Below are 3,276 nucleotides of genomic sequence, written 5' to 3'. Positions count from 1 at the left end.
ATTTATTTATTTATTTATTTATTTTTAATGTGGTGCTGAAGATCAATCCCAGGGCCTTGTACGTGCTAGGCGATCGCTCTACCGTGGAGCCACAGCCTCAGACCCCAAGCAAATTTTAAAATTGAACAACCAACCAACAAAAACCTGGAGCTAGGTGCGCTTCTCTGGTTACCAGTTTGGGACCTCAGTTCAGGATTTCAGGGTAGGACCTGGGGATAATTTTTTGGCACCGAGTCAGGATAACATGAGAGGTTCTTGAAAAGTATCTTTCTCTATAAATCAGTGTCTGGTCCTGGTGGCTCATATTCTGCCGTTACCTATTTGCTCCTGTGAGCCAAACAGTGCTCTCCCCGGATATTCTTGCCAAAAGGTTTTGAAGAGTTTATTACAAATATCGTTGTCTAGAGAACAGATTTAGGTACTGTCCTGGACCTGGAAGAACAGAAAAAATTAATGGAAAGTGCACTGCATCCCATGAGAGGGAGGAACAAAAAAGGCTGTGCTGTGGCATCTTCAGCCTCCCTCCATTGCTTCAGTGTGTAAGAGGGTAAACTGAGGCCCCTTGTGGAGCAGACCCTGAGGTCACATATCTATCTCAGAGCCCTAAGACCCTTCTTCCCCACTGGGTCAACAGTGACTTCTGACAGAATTACTGGATGCCTCTCCTGACTCCCTTTGCTTCCTGTGGATGCACCCACCATGCCCTCTGCTCCTTCATCACTGCATCTCCTGGTTCCTAGGCTGTGCTCACCTAAGGGGTCCCGGGTGGGATGCTGCTTCCAACGTGCTTCCTCTGTCTTCTCCCCATCCACTGTTCTTATGGTTGGGATCCACTCACTCAGCCTGACTCTGCCTCACCAACTCTGCCAAACAACTAAGCCCCACTATGTCCTCTCCACTTTTTTTCATAGGCTCCACCCAGCATCTGGCCTCTTACCTGCACTGTTCTGCAGAGCCATGCCCACTCCACCCATTTGATCTTCTACATTGTGTCCATGTGGCTCATCTTCCACAGACATATTTAACAGTCTGCGATTGCAGGATTTTCTCTCTAGCTCTGGAACCTTTGTAGTATGGCTTGTTTGATATAAGAATACCTCAATATTGTGATTAACAATGTTTCTCAAAAGTTAAAAAATAACATTAAAAAATTTGAGGATGAGGCTCAGTAGTTATGTTCCCCTAGTTTGAAACCCTTGTACAAAAAAAAAGAAAGAAAGAAAGAAAAAGAAAAAAAACGAAAGAAAAAGAAAAAGAAAAAAAGAATAAAGAAAGAAAAATAGGCAAGTAAGAAAAAAATGTGGTTCCTTTTTCTTATGTTATGTGTTACAAATTTAGCATTCATGTTCACCTGTTGTGGAGGCTGTGAAAAGTCAGTCTTTCATACATACTTCCATGCCCACACCTGACATTTTGCTGTAAGGCTATTGTTTTATGTTAAGGTCTATAATTTACCTGCCACCTCACTTAAATTGGAATTTTTTTCAAATCCTAGGTTTCTCTGGTGGCAGGGTTCTTCTTCAGTCCTTGGAACCTGACTTCTTCCTTCAGTGCTCATTAAGTTTCAAGTTTTTTTTTGGAGAAGACACACTTGAAAATTGGGGACAGTAAAGCTTGCTTAAACTCACTTTCCCAATGGCCCATCAGTGCAGGATTGGAGATTGGGACCAGTGTCAGCCTGTTGTGGAATAGTTCTCAGGAGAACCATGGGAGCCCTGAGATTTTGGACTTGAGTGTTGGCGTCAAGATGAAAGATACTCTCTGTGAACATTCTGCAGCAGATGAGGGACCCTGGAGATGACTCAGGCCTAACTCTGTCCCAATGGCTCAGATTAGGTACTATAGAGGTTCTGTGTTGTACTTTCCTTTCATCCCCAGAGACCTGAAAAACAATTGGTGACAAAGATGGCTGGTTTTCTTTACCTACATTGTTCCTGAACCTGAAGACAATGAACAGTAAGCAGAACAAGGAGAAAAATCAATGCATCAGTCTTTCCAATACTAGAAAAGTAAACCCATCAAATACTGGAAAATATTTCCTTTTACTTGAAAATCAAAAAGCCCAGTGATTGGTAGTCTGGGCTGCTATGGCTATCCAGCTATTCCATCATGCCCCAGGGCCCTTCCTGTTTTTCATTGTGCGATCCATTTAATACAGCAATTCGGGGGAAAAAGAAAAAGGAAAAAAACAAAGAGCTAGAGTCCCAGTTGCTTCCAATGTTATCTCATTGGCCAGCACAAAATCACAGAGACCACTACCTGCAAAGGATATTGGGGAATACAGTTGTTTTTCACTTTTACTTTGGGTTTTTTTTTTTGTATTTGGTTGTGGGGACTGAATCTATGATTCCTTAATCACTGAATAACCATCCCCAACCCTTTTTAAATTTTAGAGACAGATTTTTAGGGCTTTACTAGATTTCTGAAACTGTCCTTAGACTTCTGAGCCTCCTGCATCAGCCTCTATAGTCACTGGAATTATAGGCATGTGCCATTAGGCCTGTCTGTGTTTTTTAGGTGCTGGAGTTGGAACACAGAGCCAGGCACATGTGAAATTTGTTTACTACTGAGCTGTAATTTCAGCCATAAACTTGTCATTTTGAATTATTAGCAACCCATTTTAAAAAAAAATATAAGGTCCCAGTGGGATGAATGAGGGATACCTGCCACCTGGACCTTAGCAACCAGTTGTGCTGGTGTGGCTTAGTTCAGGCCCAATGCATACTCACAGGGTGGCATGAAAAGATGAGCATCAAGTGAGGAATGGGTTCGGATGGGCTGTGAAAGGAGAACTGCTGAATAGGTGGCAGGCTGAGATACTGTTCTTTCATGTGTTGTGATGGGCATCTCAGGTGGAGAAGGGGTAGAGGGTGAGTGCATTTGGGTGGTTAAACACTGAGATATATCCCCATTTTTTAAAATATTTTTTTCTTAAAATATTTTTTCCACTGGGATGTCAGGCCTGCACCACTGAGCCAACTCTTATACAATTTTTAAAGTTATTTATTCCATTGTAATATGGATCTGTTGAAACTTACAATATAAAAACATAATATATTCCGTTATTATAAATAAAGTTATAAGAATTAGAAAATGTCATTTTTATAAAAATAGATGTCACAACACTTGTTCCCAGTGACCAAATATGACCCATAAAATGTTAAACACATATGGACATTTGATTTATATATTTTATTCTTTTTTCCATATTTATTATTGTAGACAAGTTCTAACCACTGAATGAGTGAATGCAGAGGTTTATGCCAATTCCCACAA

This window comes from Callospermophilus lateralis, unplaced genomic scaffold, assembly GCF_048772815.1.
Source record: "Callospermophilus lateralis isolate mCalLat2 unplaced genomic scaffold, mCalLat2.hap1 Scaffold_116, whole genome shotgun sequence".
In the NCBI taxonomy this organism is placed as follows: domain Eukaryota; kingdom Metazoa; phylum Chordata; class Mammalia; order Rodentia; family Sciuridae; genus Callospermophilus; species Callospermophilus lateralis.
The sequence above is the reverse complement of the archived record's forward strand: the minus strand, read 5'-3'. Positions refer to the sequence as shown.